The sequence below is a fragment of the Papaver somniferum genome, unplaced genomic scaffold, assembly GCF_003573695.1.
Source record: "Papaver somniferum cultivar HN1 unplaced genomic scaffold, ASM357369v1 unplaced-scaffold_10, whole genome shotgun sequence".
Lineage (NCBI taxonomy): Eukaryota > Viridiplantae > Streptophyta > Magnoliopsida > Ranunculales > Papaveraceae > Papaver > Papaver somniferum.
In genome coordinates, this window is record NW_020618825.1 from 20553779 (window position 1) to 20575395 (window position 21617).

The 21617-nt window shown below is 35.9% G+C and overlaps 1 pseudogene; it reads right to left on the reverse strand.

The window, feature by feature from the left end:
- Positions 1-1673: 1673 nt before the first annotated feature.
- On the reverse strand, positions 1674-6196 carry LOC113326816 (annotated as a pseudogene).
- Between the last annotated feature and the right edge of the window lie 15421 nt (positions 6197-21617).

The window sequence follows — 21617 nt, forward strand, 5'->3', positions numbered from 1 at the left end:
TTCAATTATTGCATCCCTTGGATCAGATGCATGAGTATTCTTGAGGTACTACGGTGGTCTCCTACTTGAACAATGAGTTTACAAAGGCTTCAAGGGCACTCACTGCGCAATTCAATGCAAATCTATGTCTCTTTCAGGTAATTTTAATGTATAAATCATTTATATTTGCAAAATGATCGTAATGTAAGATTCTTACTAAACATTGTGTTTCCATAAGTTTGGATATGTGAGCACTTCCCTGCTTTAATGAAAGCCAAACCCTACGTCAAAGTGAATGAGAATATTGTGATTGATAAGCCGAGAGGACAAAGATACAGTTTTAAGGGTCCTCAGGATAAGGATATGCAGCAGCTACTTATCAACGTGCGAATCACATTGGACAAATTGACTGCGAATGAGGTAACATTTGATCTGTATCGAGCTGCTAGAAATCAAGGTGTAATCCAAAAGAGAGATGATGTTGCATTATACTACGGTCCCTTGTTGTGGACCCAAGAATTTTCAATGTACAATCCACATCGGGTAATGCGGAAATTGGGTTACGTCCAAGAATAAACTCATTTCGGTGTTGAGCCGTTCTTTAAAGTGGTAAGGGATGAGTGCAACACGTCCCAAAAAAGTATTGACGTCCGTTACGCTCCAACGCAAGATAACAATCATTGGAATGGAAGACGTAGCCGTAAAGTCAATACGAGTATTTTCGACGAGGTGACCGAAGGTCATGAAGCTCATGAGAGATACATTCCGTGGTACTTGGGTTGGGCTCGTCCTACTGTGATTAGGTAAATGACTGCTGAACAATTGGCTCGTAAGAGTAAGATGGCAGCGAAAGACCCAACAACAAGTCTTAAGTTCTTTGTAAGTATATTAGAGTTGCTCTTACTGTTTAAGATTACATTATCGAATCATTCTATTAATTGTTTGTTGTTTAATTGAAAATAGAAGGAGCATTTGAAGAGCCTTGTGAGGGTGATGTGTTGCGCAAGAGAAAGATGAGAGCCTTTGTCGATTGAAGAGCAAAGTAAGCACATTGACTTTGCTAGCAATGTGGACAATGAGGATTCCACTGAATTGTTAAAGTAAGATGATGCTGAAATAAAGAGGGAATCACAAGCCAGGAGGGAAGCACAAGCCAGGATGAATGCTGACAAAAAGAGTGGTTGTTCCCGTGGTGGGGAATATATGTAGTATTAGTGGTGGTGCTCCTAAACAGGGACGTGGTCGTGGTGGTGAATGAATGCATTCCTAGTTTATTTCTTTATGTTGAGGTAGACAAATGTTAAGGTTAATGGTTGGAAAAATGTTTTTTAAGGTTTATGAGACATGTTTTTGTATTTTGAACATAAAAAGAATAGTGGTTTTGACTTGTCAAACCTTGGTTTTGACCTGGTCGAATCAAGTCAAAATCAGGTTTTGCACCGGTCAAAACCACTATTTATTTACTTTTTAATCAACTTTTAATTCTTCAGTTCCTCTGTTTTGGAAATCATTCCCCTGCAACAATTTCAGGCAGAATTACAGTGAAATTCTTCAGCTCTTCTTAGGTAAAAACATTCAATGCATATAACCATAAGTTTCTAAGAGACGTAACTTAGGCAATACGTAGTCATTTCATATATTGAATTATAAACACCAAGCATCATTGACAATTATATAAATGTTTCCTAAGTTTTCATAATATAGAAGTTTTGCAGTTGCAGTTGTAATGTGAAGTGTAATAGCAGTAGTAGAAACAATCTTAAAGACACAAGACTGTAGACAAGCTCAACATTCATTACCTACATGCTCAAACAAGTATAGCTTCTTGTTGCTTTATATCTAGCCTTGTAAATAGTGGCACTTACTGCTCATATCTGCGACCTGCAAAACCCATGTACACCATCAGAGAATCCATTGTCAAAAAGAATTGTCTAAGACTGGAGACAAGCTCAACATTCATTACCTACATGCTCAAACAAGTATAGCTTCTTGTTGCTTCATATCCAGCCTTGTAAATAGTGGCACTTACTGCTCATATCTGCGACCTGCAAAACCCATGTACACCATCAGAGAAGCCATTGTCAAAAAGAATTGTATAAGTGAATAACAGCTTTCACTGACACTTAAACTAAAAAAGGCTATCTAAAAAGATTAGTGGTAAAGAAATTTTTTTCCCACTTTCTAGGTGATTTCAGAACTCGAGGACTACTGTTTTTCTTCCATATCTAAGTTTAATAGATATGAAAAAGGTTAACTAAAACGAAAGCTAGCGTAAATTATTTGTTTGTCTGTTTCAAAGTAGCTTCAGAAATGCACATACCTATTTAGCCAAACCAATTGCTTTTAAGATGATAAGGTTCTCTCATTAGTCGTATCCCACTCTTCTTCATCTTCATTACTGTTTACAAGAACAACGCCATCTGTAGAATCAACATCGACCTCAACGCCAATTCCCATCACGGAATATATAAGAATAATAAAAGGGAGCACTTTACATAGAAGCAAAGAAATTGCATGCGATAAGTCTTACAGATGCACCTGTTCATCAAATAGATTTCGACTTCTCAAATAAGAATATCAATAGACCAATATCAAACGAGCGAGGAAACTTCATTTAAAGAAAAAAATCACTACTACTTACCAGAGTCTCCGCAAACTCTTCAACTTTGGCGAAAGATTTCATTCTCATGAAGTCAGCACCAAGCAAGGTGATAAAAACACCAACTGAAGAAAGAAAATGCCACTTATATCGGTTAGATAAACTTCACAAAAGCCTGCAATAAACATATGGATTCATGATATACACTCAGACAACTAAATACCATTGAATTCAGAAGCAACTTGTGGGTAAAATCCAGTTAAATCTCGGAATCAGAAACAAAAAACATTGGATTCAGAACCTTGCGCATGCATGTAGGTAAGAGAATTAATCAAATAATGTTAAGTAAAACTATAAACTACATTTGTACCCCTTCAACTGCAGAAACTGCATTTGTACCCCTTGTGATCTGTAGATATTGGCTTTGAATAACCTCTTTCCTTAGTTTTCTACTATTAGAATTGGGGTTGCTGCCAAAAAGAAATTTTACATCTCTCAAGTGTAAATTCACGAGGTCATTTGCACCAACACAGAATAGATAGTTTCTTTAGTATAAAATCTAAAAACTAAAGAACAATAGTATGTTGGATGCAATAAATCTTAGAGATGAAGTCCCATATAATGTTATGTATATATTGTTTTAAAAAGAAGTACCAAAACGTCAGGACATCGAATAGCTTGATGTCAGTATCCTCTACCAGCCATTTTGCGCCATTCTTCATAAATCCAACATAGCTTGTGTCAAAATCTGTTTTCCACATGAGCTTCCTGAGTTGCAAACAGTAATTGGTTATGAATTGACCTAATTATACAGATGTTACTAAATAAAGCAGGTCACTAAGATCTGAGGAGGATACAGAACGGTGCATGCATAATGTCACAAACTCTGAGGTTCATATTTCAATTGCCAGAAAATAATCCAAGTGAATTTTATCCAAAACTGAACATCTAAATGGAGATATGATAATCTTCTTGTGATCCAACCATGAATGTAACAATTAAACTAGCTCTTCCAATAAAAAGTTCTTGATTTGGGCACGTCAATTGTCTAAGTCATTCACTTTTTCTCGCTGAAGGGAGTACCGAAGTTTTACACCACTAGGTATGTGGATAGTCTTTATAGTTTATACTAAATCCTGGAAAGCAAATGTCATTGAAAACAGTAAGCAGGAAGATAGTAAAGCCTCTTAATCGACTAAAAGGTTTGATATATTACATTATGAATCATGATAGTCACTTTACCAAAATTACATCACAGAATTTTGTATGAAAATTAACATCTTCCAAAATGATGCAGATAATATCGGTAAGTTCCTAGACAACATTGTGATAAGAAAAACTATGAAGTACCTATCGGTGTATAATGTTCTGAAAAGCACGCGCCTAACTCCTTTAGGAATGTGTAAGGATTTCATAACTTCAGCTGTAACACGCAAGAAACTGTTATGAGCTAATTAACCATTGAACTATTAAGATTTCACCAACAATAAAGAAGTACATAAAACTTCACATTAAATGCAAAGAAAATACACTTACAGCTGGTTTAAATTTTTTTTTGCATTTGTTGGCGAACCAAGAAGGTGTCCAAGGTTAAACAACATTTTTAAACTACTAGTTAACAAACAAAAGATGCCGTTTGTAAACGATTTCAGCGTCCTGATTTTTAGGTAACTTTCCAGTTCTATTGTTTTGGATTTGCCACAGGATTTTGGGCTCCAAGGTTGAACAAGAAAGAGACAGTTTCTGCACCATATTCTTGCTAACTCTGGTTTTGATTCAAATCCTAAAGTAGTAGGATTCAAGTCAAAAATTGGCAAATTTTAAGTCAACCAAAGGATGCTTTATCTAATGTTCTGTAATCTAGCCTGCACCCAAAGAATTTTTTACTTTTCACAAACATGTAGAGTGACAATTAATCATGGTAAATTGAATTTACAGAAGTTGATTTGGGTGTCGAAAATTACCGGTTATATTACTGTTCCTTGGAACATCCACTAAGAATACTGGACCTGTGAAACCAACAAACAAGATTGTCAGCAGGGCCAATCAAAATTATCATGATGTTAAAAGCGGAACCCTTTATCAATTAAGTCAATAGCATCAATGATAACAATTTTGTCTCAAGAAAGTACATAAAGAGTGTGAGGGTGGGGTTTATACCATTGAGAACCTCAAGATCAAGTGTATCAACATCAAACCCAGCATCAAAATAATGATCAAAAATATGACCAGGTGCATCAACATGAGTACCTGTATGAGTAGGAAACTTAATCTCGGAATTATTAGCAAGAGATCCATTTTTGATACTAGGAGGTAACCATAAAAATTGACTTAATCCTTCTGTAGATCCCCAAAAAGGCATAGTAGTTCTATAAGTATGGCTAATATCAAGTATTCTTCCTCCTCCCATGTACTTCCCTTCTCCCTGGAACTAATTTTTCATCAACACTATTCCAAGTTTTACATGATTCTGATGGGTAAGCTTTGCAGGAGTCTGATGTTGCTACTACAAATGAAGTGATAAAGGTACATAGTGTACATGGTAACAGCAGAATCACCTGAGGATTGTTACTCTTCATCATTATCTTGTAATTTTGTCTTCGATTGAGCTGAAATATGTTTCACAATTTACACTACTGGCGTGAGAAATAAAATACAATAGTTTTTTTGTTTTTCTTTTGTTTTTTGTTTTTTGTGCGCGATAAAGCTTTATTTTTACCCTTGGAAATAGTCAGCAACACTCCACTTGTTAAGTACTAGACTAGATGGATAGGGATCCAAGGGCACAGCTCCATGATGCCCCCAAATCAAATCAATATATCTTAAATCCTATATAAATTTCAAAAATCTGCGATTCTTTTACAAACCAAAAAGAAATATTTCGAAGCAAATTGTAAGCAAGTTTCAGAAATAAAACATATCAATTATGTCTAATAAGGCTCATAGAGAATGCTCAACTCCAAGAGAATAAGAACCTGGATCTAAAAAAAACCCAGAGGAGAATCAAAATCAAAAAAACATTTTGATTTTGTGAAAGAGATAAGAAGATTAATTAAAGCACCACCAATTGTATACCTCATTATAACATATTCCATAAATCCTACCAAAAATCATCAATCTCATAAAACAACAAAAAAAATTAGAATTAAGTCATAAAAACAAAAGAAAAGCCCTAAAACATGCTAATAAACAATCTCCAAAACCAATAATCAAACATAAATACTCGAATTGAAACTTTGTTGTTTCTTACAAAGTATGATTTGATGAAGATGACTCCCCGAGAGATTCAAAACCCTAACCACACTGTAATAAAGAGGCATACACTAAATCAGTCAAATCAAACTAGGAATTTTAAGAAATATATCGGTTTTAAGAAAACCCTAACCTTATAGTATCGAATAACTCCTCAGCTGCACTTTTTTTGTGATTCAAATCGTCCTCAACAATGGTGTTAGGGTTTTCACTTGAGAAATATTAGATCTACAGATTCAGCATTCTTTTCGTATAGAGACAATAAAAGAAAAGAGATTCAATGGTGGTGGTGAATGAAGGCAGCTTCAGAGCTAGGGTTTGCTGGAGAAAGAACGAAGAAGAAGTGAAGTGAGGAACTGAGGATGAGATTTTATTCGATAATGAAGAAGTGAAGTGATAATAATGTTATGCCGAGTCAGTTTTGATCTGATTGGCTGAATATCTAACTAGACCGAGTTAGCTAAAAAGTGTAGGCAACCACACTAGTTTTCCACACGCGCACAACTGGATATAGTTGCGAATCACAACTGTAGGAAACTGTTGCGAATATTTTGCAACCAAGATTAGCAACAGAAAATTCGCAACAGCTGACAAGCTCTTGCGAATATAAGTTGCTAAACCCCATATTTGGTGTAGTGTAAAATTATGACCTAGCCGACGATAACAAAGACGGCACGCTAATGACCAAATACCGTTCCGAAGGTTATACATAAGAAAATGAACTCCTGATGCCTAAAATCATAATATGGTCGGCAGGGAAAGAAAATTACGACCCTGCCGGCTAAACTTGGTCGGCATATTGGTGAAACAAAAACCCAGCCGGCGTGTCCAAAATTCAAATTTTTGCAAGTACAATTGCATTGATAGACTACCATAACGACCAAATTTGGGTACCATCCTATAAATACGCTAGTTCTCTCTACAAAACACCACACACCTATTTGCATATACTCTCCAAAGCTCATATCATCATACACTTCATCTAACTCTCCCAATACCTCTACATACCACAATGGCATCATTTGATTCAAATGAAGATTTGGCAATCACCAAAGCATGGTACGCGGAAACTCGAGTTGGACATCAGTCCTCCTTAAGGGTGGATGTCGTAACCTTTTGGGATAGGGTACACAACAAATTTAGGCAAGAGTTTGGGAATCCTAATGGAAGAAGTATTCAACAAGTACATGATAGGCACCTAGTCATCGAAAATGCGATACTTTCTTTTTTAGCTATCCAAAAACGGATTTTGAACGCTACCCAGTTCAACTTGTCCATTGAACAATTTTTAAGTATTTTTGTGGTTTATTTTACGTAATCCATGTTGTATGATCTTCCTACTAAACATCACTAACAAAGTAAGTTTGTGTTTTGTTTTTGTAGCATGAAGTCGTAAAAGCGCGCTACTTGGAGGAAAAGACGGAACCATTCGCATTCGATGCAAGCTATCAATTCATGGTATCCAAAATCCTGGAGTATGCCCCGGACTTCATGCAGGACGAAGATGATTGGGATTCCTCCAACGAATATTGATGGTTTAGTGTAGGTTTTGTGGGTAGATCTCTATGTAAACCCTCACGAGACTATAACTCGTCCACTAGGGTCGCCTAGGGGTTCAAAGGCTTGATGCACATGCTAAGTGCATTCGTTGTTCCGTCGACAAGGAGTTATATTTTATGTTTCAATCAATGTAGTAACCAAAATTGCATGAATAAAGTGGACTACATCTTCCCATATTCTGTTTTCTGTTGGGTATAACTAAAGGTTGGCAAGGTTACATTGCCGACTTTTCAACAACCGGGAATGTTAGAAATTATTTGCATGCCGACTATAAGTCAGGCGGCAATGTTATAAATTATTTGCATGCTGACCGTAAGATTGCTGGCCCAAGATGGTCGTCATATTCTTCATTCAAAGACCCTTCCGGCATAAAAATGGTCGGTGTTTTCTTCATCCGCAGACCATGCCGGATGAGCTTAGGCCGCACCTTATTCAAACGTCGACCATGCCGACTAAACTTAGTCGACACCTTATTCAAACGTCGACCTTGCCGACTTGTCACATTTTCAAAACCAAAATTTTTGATCGAAATCGAACTCATAAGACTGATAAAAAGTTTAATCTACTGAATTCATAATTTCAAAATTCTAAGCTAAACTCAATTAATCAACCTAATCAAAAAATTTAGTGTTAATTAAACAAGGGTATATTAGCTATTTAGAAAATATATGGTTAAGGGGTGGCCTATTTCACTTCTAAATGTCTTGGGTTTTGTCTCATTAGGTATACCCAAATTAATCTTGGTATACCCCAATCAAGCCAGGGTAAAAAACTTACCAGGAAAATGAATATTTTTTTAACTTCCCGAGACAAGGGTTAAGCTAGGCCTGCACATCGGCCGGTCGGCCCGGTTTTTAGCATAAACCGAGCCGACCACAGGTCGGTTTTGGAATTTGAAACCGTCACCGAGCCGACCACCCCTCGGATCGGTCAGTCTCGGTTTTTCAGCCGGTTTTTGTCCAGCAGATTCAATTCAACATCTCTTGATTTCATCTCCTCAATTAGTTTACTTAATTTATCTCATCAAACAAACCCAATAGAGATTCATCAATCAATTTACATCTCAATACTTCAGCACACAGATTCATCTATCCAATTAGAAAACACGGTAAAATTAAATTTAAAAAAACATTATTTACTTAACAAACCTAAATCAACACAAAGAAAATCAATTTCATCTAAAGAATAGAGGTTCATTAATACAATTAGAAAAGAATGTAAGATTAAAAAATGAAGAATTTTCTGAACCCTAAAATTGCAGTATTCAAACAATCAATCTCCAACTTTGCCCAATCAAACGTGGCGGTGCTGATGATGGTGGTGTAGCAGGTGCTTGATAGACACATTTTTGTGTCTACTTTGTCCTCAATATCTGTATTGTTGGAACTCTATTTTTGTACTAATATTGTGTTTTTATGTATTTTTAGGAAATAAACATTTTTGGAAAATTCGGCTCGAAAAGTTGATTTTGGCACCCAGAGGAAAAGTGTTATTCGGACTTTCGCTTTTGGATAAGGGGTAACCTAATTACTAAGGGGCACCCCCATTTCACCCCAAGGTATCTGCTATTCGCACCCCATTTCAGGATAGGGGGCATATCATCTTCAACATTCGAATTCGTGTTTTGGCGGGAAAACCATTTTCACTCTTGACAGATTTTCAATCAACAAAATAAAGGTGTTCTAGTGCGATTCAATCGCTGAAAATTAGTGAGAAGTTGTGATTTAACATGGAAAAGATGTTGTGAGTTTTCTCTTAGCTCATATTTAGATAGAAATGGCTAGCCAATTCATGGGCTCAAAACAGGTAAAACACATGCAGAAGAGTTTCTCTACGACTTCTGGAAGATTTTGTGTGTGTTCTGCTCGTGTTTCATGCATCGAGCAACCTGTCGGAGCATGTGTAATCGAATTGGAGCATGCTATACCAGAGAAAACGTGTGAAAAGCTAAAACATGAAAGAAAATATCCGAAAATATTTTCTTTCACTGCCGAGGATTTGTGGAGTTATGGAGGAGATTCGATGCATGCTTAGGGTTTAAATAGAGTCCTTGGAGGTCAGAGAAAGGGTGTCGAGAGTTTTGGGAGCTAGGGAGAGCTAGAGAAGACGAAATCAGAGTTTAACAAAACTCTGTTTCTGCTGCTGCATGAAGATGAACACAAAAAACAATAGACTGTAAAAGACTGTCGTTCTTCAACAGTAACATCGACAGTGGAGTGTGGGTCGTAGTTTCCCAAAGACTACAACATTTCATATGTATCGTTCTTGTGTGACGCTTCCTGTGGGTCGCACATTAGCTGTTTACACCATTTTCTCTTCTTCTCATCATTTGTAAACCATTTTTGAGCCATAATAAATTATTTTGAGAGCATTTATACTATGATGAGCTAACTCCCTCGTAACCAAGGCAATGGAGGAAGCTATTCACGCAAAATAAATGGGTAACTATTTCATTTAATTATATAATTCACCTAATCGCTACTTTTGCAGAGTTTTAAATTGTTTGAATGATTGTCTTAATTATTTGTTATTCAGTTTGATAGGTTATGCTTGGTTTAATCTCTTGATAATCTATGCTTAAGGTTTACAAATAATGTTTGAGAATCTGTATGATTGATAGTGAATTAAATATAAAAGAGGACTTAAGAATTGAATAGAGTTTTGAAATATTTATCATTCAATTTTGCATAATAGTGGAATCTAGTGTCTTGGTTACCTCTCGCACCCATTGTTAATAATTTATGTATATATAATTTTATTAAATCCTTAAATTTAATCTTCACAAGTCCGAGAGTTTGAGCCTCATTACTACAACCCACGAAAAATCCTTAATCATTTTGGCGCCGCCGACGCGGATTTGTGCTTAGGTAGAATTTTTAGGTTATTATTATTTTTTATTATTCCATTTTTTCTTTTTACGTCTCTTTGGTTGTGTCTTTGTATTACAGGTTTGAAGTTGGATACTAAAGACCTTGGAATCAAAGCTTAAAGCTAAAAGAGAAGGAAAAAAGACAAAGCAAAAAAATAAAGAAAAAAGAGAGAAAAAAAAAGAGAATTATTTTTATTTATTTTTTAGAGACTTTCCATTTTTTTTTGTAATTATTATTATTATTTTTTGTATTTCTTTTCATTGGACTTGACTTTGGACAATTTATTTTAAACCCTACGGAAGGGTTATATAAAATTTTTTTCTTTAATATAAACTGTTTGCAGGGAAGGACGACGATTACAATATCGTCTCGGCCCCTCGGGTTCGTACACGACATAGGAGTCGTGGCTCGAGTTGACTTCAACGGTTCATCCCCCGTCTGGCACGCGAGGTAAGTCCATCGAAACACTCGTGAATCTCCTGTAAGCGAGTTACTGTATTCCTTAAGGTGATTCATTGATTGAGGACGAATTTGGACTGTTTTTAAATTCCTAGTAAAGGGCAAGGCCTGGCCAATACAAGATAAGGGTTCGGATTTCATCACCGCTCCCTTCTTGCCCGCTTTAGGAAAACGAAACCAAACGCGAACCTAAGCTTAAAATTTTGACTAGAACGAGACCTATAGGGTAACGAGCTTAGTAGGAAAGTCGTTAGAAAAATATTGGTTACTCTTTTAGCATACTTCGAATTTCATGATGGTTTTTGTAATGAGTTGAATGCATGATTGCGCCGCCTTGTGATAGCGGTGAGGCCTTGGGTATCAAAGCTCCACTGAGCTTCCCTCGCCTCGATTCAACTTACATTAGCTCGGATTGATTCCAGAGGGGTGTGTTCAAATTGTAACGAATTCCTTTTTGAAGGAATAGAAGCTGGTCTAGAAAACAATCTAAGTGGAGCCATCATGCTTTTTGTTTGCTAGATTCTATAGGTTTGATTTGGTCGAGTCAGCCTTGTTTTTGATTGTGTAGAATTCCCTTGCAATTAAGAATGTCGAACTGGTATAATAGAAGCCAATACAATGATTATCGACCTGAATTTGAATATGGACATCATCCTTTTTATGACCATGTTGGGAATAGTGGTTGGGAACGCCATCCTTTGGAAGGATATGGGTCATATCCTGGTGAGCACAATTACTATCCACACATGCATCAGTCTTACGAGCAAGAAGATTATAGTACTAGTTCTTCGTCTCTAGAGGATACAATCAAACTATTGAAAAATAGTCCTTTTTATGATCCCTCTGTTCCTATTCCTCCTTTAGAAGAGTCCCTCAGGAAGTTAGCTGAGATGAATAGTTTAATTATAGACGAAGGAACTACAATAATGAGTGAACCTTCTTTAGAAGACCACCTCAAGCGGATAGCTGAGACGAACGAAAGAATTGCTCGAAATTACTTGAATTGCCAATATAGTGTATCCAATAATACCCTTGAGAATAAAGATAGTTATTTACATAATTAAGATAACAAGGTTAGAATTGGTAGCACTACTTGTTTTGATGAGGTTCGATCTTTTTCATGTTATGATGATGAGGATAGTAGTAATGAAGAAATTTATAGGCATAGTAATGAGGAATCTGTTACTCCCAATGATTTTTTTAATGATAATATTATTTCTAGTTAAAATCCAAATAATTTTAATAATTATTCACCTATTCAAAAGGACGAGGATTTGACTAGAGATACAACCGTTTTAGACGAGGATTATGAAGCCGATAATGGTTTAGAGGAACGAGTTTATTCTGAGAATATTGTTTTAGAGTCTAGCGATTTAGAAATATTAGTCTTAGACGAAGAACATGAACTCGTAGAGATTTTAAATATGAGTGAGGATGCATCACCTGAGTATAATTTACAAGAAGCAATTGACCATTTTCAGGATTCTGATGATCTAGAAATTAGGGAAATTGTAGCTAGTCTATCTAGAGACACCCAAAATTCTAAGTTTGGGGGTGGTTATCATCCATGTGCTTTCACTCTTAGAAAGATCCCTCACTTGGGACTTGACATATGTGCCTCAACCGTTTTACAAGATTACCTTCATACTCGTTTTCCCGAACCTAATGATGTTCAGGAAGAAGTTCAGTCGTTAGAAACCCATCCTCTGGTTGATGTGGTTTTCCCAGGCTATGATACCCAGATTGACTTTGTTTTCCCACCAAATAGTTTTCTTCCAAATGTGGGAACGTTTATATTTCAAATGTGTCGAATATTAAGTTGTGAGACTAAACCTAAATGCTTTAGGAAATTAGAATCGACACATTTGCTTAAGAGTGACCACTACTCTCATTGTGGTCAATTTTGTAAGTCAAATCTTATTGACTTAGAGGATCCTCAGTTATTTAGGTTATTATTGTGCGCTTCTAAGATCATATTTGAGTTTTTCCAGACTCTAGGACCTAATGATTCAGATCCCACCTATGAAGAAACGCAGCCAATGAAAATTTTCTATATAGACCCTTTCGAAGAACCTGAACCTGAACCACAATTAGATATAAATTTCTTAATCAGGAAACTAAGTAAGAGAATGCTAGTCTTGTTCACTTTCTTGGTTCATTGCAGATTTCTTTGGTCAGCTCTATTTAGTTTTGAAGACCCACAGTTATTTCGACTGTTACTTTATGGTTCGAGTTGAATAATCCTTTCCTAAGTCTGGCTGAAGACTTTAAACTTAGCACTTCTTGGGAGGTATCCCATGCTCATGCAACACGGTAATATCTTTCCTTAAGTCTTTCGCTTCAAATGGTAACAGTTTCTCCTTGTTCGTGCTTTTAGTTTCATCTTTAGAACATTGAGGACAATGTTAGATTTAAGTTTGGGGGTATGGGAGAAACTTTTAATTGCAATTAGTAAACTCCAGAGCCTAGAAATTTATGCCTATTAAGGTTTGCACTAACCAATCTAAGTGGATGGGAACATCTTGGTTATAGGAGTTGAGGAACCAATCTGATTAGATGGAAACATCGAAAGAGTCTATTCATAAAAGCACAGAGCTCAGGTGTTAGTAATAACATGATAGTTTCACCATATCTCGTTGAGTCCTTTTCATTTTTTTTTCTTTTTAAACTATGTTTCTCTAAGTGATTAGGTGGGGCACATGATTTAAGTTGTTACCACTGCTAGGGTGAATTAGAGAGACTGAGTTACTAAAAAAAAAGAAAAAAAAGAGACCGGACCAGTTAGACCAATCGTAATAAGTATTAACACTTGGATAGCAATATGCGTGTGTTCTCCCTGTTTCCGTCGCCTAAGCAAGCGTGAAATGCAGGACCCGTGGGAACTATCGTGTAATATGCTGACAAGAAGCATGCGCTTGGATCAAAAAGATCTATTCATGTCGTTAAGTTAAAAAAAAAATGGTTATTGTTATGTGTAGTCAACTGCTGGTTCCCTTGTATTTGCCAGTTTGTTGATCTAGATTTAAGTTATTGACCACTGGTTCCCTTGTATATGCCAGTTGTGTTGATATTAGTCAGACCGGTATCTCAGTCCATTAGGATAGGTTCATTCTGGCAGTGGCCTTCAGACAGATATGTGAAACATCGATCATTTGGTTAACATCAAAACCATCTACATTTTTCTATTTCCATCTCCTTTTTCTATCCATATGATTAGTTTGACTCCGAATATGATGTCCATAGTGCAACTGTCTGAGTAGAGCTCTGTCACTTTATATGAATTTTAGTATGCTTGAGTGTAAACTCGTGTACAACAATTGGAATTTCGCATCAGGGTACTTCCTCCTGTAGTCAGTGATTGTAAGCCAACCAAGGAGATTCTTTAGTGCCTTCCAAGGTTCGTTGTAGATAGCTAGGGTCTGGAGTAAAGGTTTTGTGGGTACACCTCTGGTAAACCCTCCGGAGACAACACTCCGCCACTAGGGCCACCTAGTGGTTTAACGGCTTGCTGCACGTGCTAAGTGTAGCCATTTTACTTTCTAGATTATATTTTCTCGAGGACTAGCAAATAATAAGTTTGTGGGTATTTGATAGACACATTTTTGTGTCTACTTTGTCCTGAATGTCTGTATTGTTAGAACTCTATTTTTGTACTAATATTGTGTTTTTATGTATTTTTAGGAAATAAACATTTTTGGAAAATTCGGCTCGAAAAGTTGATTTTGGCACCCGGAGGAAAAGTGTTATTCGGACTCTCGCTTTTGGATAAGGGGTAACCTAATTACTAAGGGGCACCCCCAGTTCACCCCCAAGGCATCTGCTATTCGCACCTCAGTTCAGGATAGGGGGCATATCATCTTCAACATTCGAATTCGTGTTTTGGCGGGAAAACCATTTTCACTCCTGACAGATTTTCAATCAACAAAATGAAGGTGTTCTAGTGCGATTCAATCGCTGAAAATTGGTGAGAAGTTGTGATTTAACATGGAAAAGCTGTTGTGAGTGTTCTATTAGCTCAAATTTGGATAGAATTGGCTAGCCAATTCACGGGCTCAAAACAGGTAAAACACATGCAGAAGAGTTTCTCTACGACTTCTGGAAGATTTTGTGTGTGTTCTGCTCGTGTTTCATGCATCGAGCAACCTGTTGGAGCATGTGTAATCGAATTGGAGCGTCCTGGACCAGAGGAAACGCGTGAAAAGCTAAAACAGGAAAGAAAATATCCGAAAATATTTTCTTTCACTGTCGAGGATTTGTGGAGTTATGGAGGAGATTCGATGCATGCTTAGGGTTTAAATAGAGTCCTTGGAAGTCAGAGAAAGGGTGTCGAGAGTTTTGGGAGCTAGGGAGAGCTAGAGAAGACGAAATCAGAGTTTAACAAAACTCTGTTTCTGCTGCTGCATGAAGATGAACACGAAGAACAATAGACTGTAAGAGACTGTCGTTCTTCAACAGTAATAGCGGCAGTGGAGTGCGGGTCGTAGTTTCCCAAAAACTACAACATTTCATATGTATCGTTCTTGTGTGACGCTTCCTGTGGGTCGCACATTAGCTGTTTACACCATTTTCTCTTCTTCTCATCATTTGTAAACCATTTTTGAGCCATAATAAATTATTTTGAGAGCATTTATACTATGATGAGCTAACTCCCTCGTAACCAAGGCAATGGAGGAATCTATTCACGCAACATAAATGGGTAACTATTTCATTTAATTATATAATTCACCTAATCGCTGCTTTTGCAGAGTTTTAAATTATTTGAATGATTGTCCTAATTATTTGTTATTCAGTTTGATAGGTTATGCTTGGTTTAATCTCTTGATAATCTATGCTTAAGGTTTACAAATAATGTTTGAGAATCTGTATGATTGATAGTGAATTAAAGATAAAAGAGGACTTAAGAATTGAATAGAGTTTGAAATATTTATCATTCAATTTTGCATAATAGTGGAATCTAGTGTCTTGGTTACCTCTCGCACCCATTGTTAATAATTTTTGTATATATAATTTTATTAAATCTTTAAATTTTAATCTTCACAAGTCCGAAAGTTTGAACCTCATTACTACAACCCACGAAAAATCCTTAATCAGTATTGGTGCTCGCGATGGCGGTGTAACAGGTATTGTTGGTGTAAAAGGTGGTGGTGCATACGTTGTTGATGTTAGGAAACATGAAGAAGAAAAAGCAGTAACTGAAGAAGGAGAAGGTGGTGTGGTGACAGTAAAAAAGAAGAAAAAAAGTAAAAAAGAGGCAGTGAGTGCCGCTTAGACTCTAGGGTTTCTAGTGTTTATACATATATATATATATATATATATATATATATGATAAAATGGAGGGCAGTGATTAAAACATATTATGAAATCAATGGTCAATACTACATACGATTATTTTGGCTCGGCTTGGCCGGCCTTTTGAGTGATACCGTGTGCCGAGCCGAAAATCCAACGGTTCTTACTTCCAATACCGTTGCCGGCCGTTGGATTTTCAGTACACCTCGCTTCGGCACCAGTTTCGGCACGATTGCTCGGCCCGATCGGTTTCCTGTACAGGCCTAGGTTAAGCTGATTACTGTTCAAGAAGAATTTTTTGATAAGTACCTTTTCAGGTTTTACTCCTTCCGTAGTCACAGGTAGTCACACGTAGTCACGTGCTAGTTGTAATAAGTCCAACAAAAGTGGAGAGACAAGCAGCTGAACTTGTTGAGATTTTTGTTTTTTGTTATGTATTTTTCAATAGTTTTTTATCATCACGAATTATATATTTGTTTAGTATCTTTGAGGATCCATTGACGCTATTCTATGATTCTCAATATATTTGTTTATTAATGCAAAATTCAAACTTTAGCTTTAGTGTTTTCATCGTTAATCCTTTGGTTTATATATGAAAATACAGAAATCTATACATATTTCAAATATTTTTACAAATCTATCAAAACTAAGAAATTTGTCCAGTTAACTGTTGGGTGGAGAAGGGGTTTTATCTATTTTGAATTAATAAGGAAGTAACACAAATTAGTATATTATCGAGTTCAAAACTCGTCAGTACCAAATTTTTTACAAATCAAAATAAATAAATAAAATAATTATGAACATTTATGTATGTTCAACGAATTTTTAATGTGGTTTTTCCAAATAGCCAAATAGAATTAGTTACCACTACAAAACAAATTTATCTTCAAACAAATAAAAATATTTATTATTAATTATAAGTGAGATAAATAAGTTACTAGTTCTATCACACACTCGAGTGCTCAAAGAAGATGCACCGTCAATTGGCAGGTTACTATTACGAAGATGTGTAGAAATTATTGTATTGTTTTGTATTTGTTGATAGTGATCCAAGATACTCAGTTTATCTGTACTCCTGGTGTCAGTTTTGCATCTGATGATACATAATGCATATGTGTTGTATCGACATATATTCGCTCTGAAACATACAAATACATCCCGATAATGTTTGATACATAATAGAAAAAAAAATATACAGTCTTCAAAGGCTTAAAGCAAGCTCCAACTTTTAAACCAATTTGGAAAAATAGACTAAGTAATCAAAAAAAAATTTGAATGCAAAATCAATGAAATTTCAATCGACAATCTCAGTTTACAATGCATGAGTATTGTGATAGATAATAGGGATCCTCTAAATATTCATCTAGCTCCTACACATATCTTCTACAGATTAACGGGATATGGGATAGAAGAGAAAGTCAACCATCTAATTGTTATCCAAATTACTAGAACTTTAATATCTTTTCACATTTTGATATAATCAATCATCTCTGACGTAATAATTTATTTGAATTACAATAGTTTTTGGATTCAATGATTCAACCATCATTATCTAACTATGTATTATACTTAAAACTGCATTTAAACATCCGACTATATGCAAATTTCTGTGATGGAGGACAACAATATCAAAATCTTAGTGTTGGTCGATTTTACCTAGTATCGGTCAGTATTACCGACAATGAAGTATAATATGTATCTATGAGGATCGATACCACTGTACAACAAACGACGATATAAGTGTGCACGTGACATTTTAATCTCTACCACTGATTTAATTTGAGAGTTATGTATTGAGGGTAGAGATCTAAACATGGATGATAATAGGTCATACGTTAACTAATCAACCAACCAAATTAACGCAGGGACAAACTGTAATGGCCTAACCCTCCACCGATATTCTCCCCACTTAGACACTACGACTATTCAAAAGTGTGGGTCGGGGTTTTTATGGGAGTCACTATGGTCATTTTGCAATACAACTTTCCAAGAGGTCTCCCATCCCTGGATTAATCCCGTCAGAGCATGCTTAACTGCTGATTTTCTTGCCAACTTTGGAGCAATTATGATGAAAAGTCCTCTGAGTCAAATTGGACCATTCCCCGGCACCAAAATATATTCAAGACCAGATCTCCGACTGAAAAGACCAGTTCTTGACCTAATCCGTACAGCGTACTCTCTCATCACGTTAAATTGGAGTCGACCCTTCTACTAATGAGACCTGTACCTGACCCAACCCGTCCAACGTACTCTTTCACCCTCAAGAGGTGACCAATCATTGGATGTGATACTATTTGTACGCGACCCTCCATCGATACTGTATTTACTTAGCCATTGCGGTTGTTCGACATTGTGGGTCGGGTTTTCAACGCGCATCGCTGCGGTCATCCGAAATTAGCTTCTCAGAAGGTCACTCATCCATGGATTATTTTCGCCCGAGCATGCCTAACTGCAGAGCTTTTTACTAACTCTGGAGCCAATTATGTTATAAATGCCTCAGTGTTATACAAATACAAACCGTTACCAGGGTCGGCCCTGAGATTTTTTTGGTTCAAAGAAGATCCAAAGAATGTTTCCCCTTCATATAAAAGAACTATATGATCAACAATCATGCTTCAAAAAAAAAAACGATCCACAGACAACATCTTTTTTTTTTGCTTAACAATATAAATTTTATTGAAACAAAAAGAGGTTACAAAAATATAGAATTGTTACTTGAAAAGAAAAAACAAAAAGAAACTAAAATAGAAAAGGCATAATTTTTTTGGAGATACACAGAATGGACTCTTATCCAAATCTATAATAAGGCTTATTTGCAACTTCCATATTGTATAAAAATGGTGGTCTTCTTGTGAAAGTAACATATTCTCCTCTTGCCATATCTGCACCTTTCTTAACCATAGAATCTGCAGAGAAATTAACTTCTATGTGGCTGTGTACAAAGTTAATAAATAACAACTTTTCAATAATTTTACTCCATCTTGTGATTGCAAGCCATGGTATATGCCCTGCAGTAAAAGTTGTAATCACTGCTTTTGAGTCTATTCTGAAAATGACTTCCAATTTACCATTCTTGATATCCCATTCTCCAGCACACATTAAAGGCATCAGTTCTGCATAATAGTTAGTTTCCACTCCTAGACCTTCTGCGATAGCCACTATACATTCTCCTTCTGAGTTTCTTCCAACAAAACCATACCCTGAATTACCAGGGTTCCCTTTTGATGCATCATCACAGCATAGAAGAATCTGAGAATTCACTGGGAGATGAAAATAAATTTCTTGGAATTGAAGCAGTTCTTCTAGAGGACATGTTAAAGTGTTTCAGAATCTGCAAGTCATAAGATGAATTTCACATTCTTCCTTTCATTCTTACTTCATTCTCGTGTGTAAGTTTTAGAATTTTAGTCTTGAGTATTTGAACATTGAAGCTTCCATTTTCTTATACACAATTATTTCTCAGAAACCAGAGTTCTCTCAATGTAATGAAGGAAGAAGTCATCCAAATTTCTTTAACTGCAGGACTTTTTTGCTTTGCAAATTTAAAGATATCCTCAAATGATATTGGATTCTTAAAAAAAAACATATCTCCCAACCATTTCCACACAATCTCACTGTAGTTACAGTTCCACAAAATATGTTCTAAGTTTTCTTCAGAATTTCTACAAAAGGGACATCTTGATGCAAGGCTAAAGTTTCTCTTTTTCATGTTATCATCATTGGAGCATATATTCCTTTTTAGTTTCCACACATTACTAGAAATATATGGACGGATAGAATGATTCCATACCTTCTGTGTCCACTGAAGTTTTAGATATTTCCTCCTGATAGACTCTACTGCAGAAGCAACTGTGAATTCACCAGTTATGGTAGGACTCCAAATTCTTCTATCTTCTTGATTATCAGCAACTGTCAGTTCACTTATATCAAACATCACCAATATTTCAGTTAGAATTACCCATTCACCCTCTAGTAAAATGTCTGAGACTTTCATATCTGGAAATTAGATCAAAAAGGAATTTTCAGGGAACAATTCTAACAGAGTTTTATCTTTAATCCATTTTTCTTTCCAAACTGAATATTTTCTCCCTTCCCCACTAACCATCTGGAATGATATAGAACTTCATTTGCTACCCATTGCATACCTGGCCATACAAAGGATTTTTTATAATACTGAATCCAATCACCATTTCTGTCTTGATACTTAGCTTGAAAATATCTTGACATTTCATCATCTCCTTTTAGAATTTTCCAATACAACATCATTAAAAGATCTTTATTAATAATTTCCACTCTTCTCAGACCTAGACCACCTTCATCCATAGGAGAGAAAACAGAATCCCATTTTGATGTAATAACTTTTCTTGAAGAAGGATCACCAGTCCGTAGAAAATTTCTGATGATTCTTTCACATTCCTTGATTATTGTTCTAGGCCACTTATATACTGCCATTGTATATATGGGAAAACTGCATAAAACAAATTTTACAAGAATCAGTCTTTCTTGAAATGAAAGTAATCTTCTTTTCTATCCAGCCAAATTTTCTTGCATCATCTCAACTATACTCCATAAATGAGCTGATTTTATTCTTCCTGTTCCAGCATAACTCCCAAGTACTTGTATGGAAATTTTGAGAGAGGCATGTTACATATTTCTGCCATTTCAAGTTTTCTTGAATCACTTGTACCACCAATAAAGCATTTTCTTTTTTCTAAGCTAATAACTTGACCAGAAGCAGCTTGGTATTCTTGTAAAATCTTCAAAAGTTTTCTCACATTTCTCTTATCAGCATTGCAGAATATAAAAATATCATCTGCAAAAAATATATATGATAAGGATGAATATTCTTTCTTGTAATCATTGGCTGAATTTGATTATCTTGCACCATTCTTGTAAGTGTTCTACTTAGGATATCTTCAGCTATAACAAATAAGAGTGGAGACAAAAGGGTCATCTTGACTCAACCCTCTACTAAATTGGAAATAACCCACATGCCCTCTATCTAATAGAACAGATCTCTTAGATGATTTTAGAAGAGTATGTAGCCATCTAGTAACATTACTTGAGAACCCAAACTTTTGCATTACTTGGAACATGAATTCCCATCTCAGAGAGTCATATGCCTGAGTGATGTCTAGCTTCAAACCCATGTTACCACCTCTTCTCTTGTATTCAAAATCAGTTACTAACTCAGATGCCAAAGCAATCTTTTCTTGAATATTCCCCATTTAATGAAAGCTCCCTGTTGAGGAGGTACCATTTTTGTAATGATTTCAGTTAACCTTTTTGTAATAATTTTTGTGATAGCTTTAAAGCTGAAATTCATCAGTCCAATTGGCCTAAATTGATTAGCTCTTGTAACATTTTTAACCTTTGGAAGAAGTAATAAGAAACTTCAATTTAAACCATTAGGAATGAATCCTCTACTCCACCAAAACTGGATTGCTTTTATGAAATCTTTCCCAATTATCTCCCATACTTCCCCAATCTACAGACAACATCATAGCTGCATAAAGCTGTGTGTGTTAGTTGTTCCATTTTCACTTCCATACTAAAAGGCCAACATACTACTTAACCTTTGATCATTAATGATCCATTGTTTATTATCG